Below are 207 nucleotides of genomic sequence, written 5' to 3' on the forward strand. Positions count from 1 at the left end.
AAAAGGGAAAAAGAAGAAAAAGGGAAAAAGAAGAAAAAGGGAAAAAGGGAAAAAGAAGAAAAAGGGAAAAAGAAGAAAAAGGGAAAAAGAAGAAAAAGGGAAAAAGAAGAAAAAGGGAAAAAAGAAGAAAAAGGGAAAAAGAAGAAAAAGGGAAAAAGAAGAAAAAGGGAAAAAGAAGAAAAAGGGAAAAAGAAGAAAAAGGGAAAA

Source organism: Platalea leucorodia (assembly GCF_965183815.1).
Source record: "Platalea leucorodia genome assembly, chromosome: 19".
NCBI classification, from domain to species: domain Eukaryota; kingdom Metazoa; phylum Chordata; class Aves; order Pelecaniformes; family Threskiornithidae; genus Platalea; species Platalea leucorodia.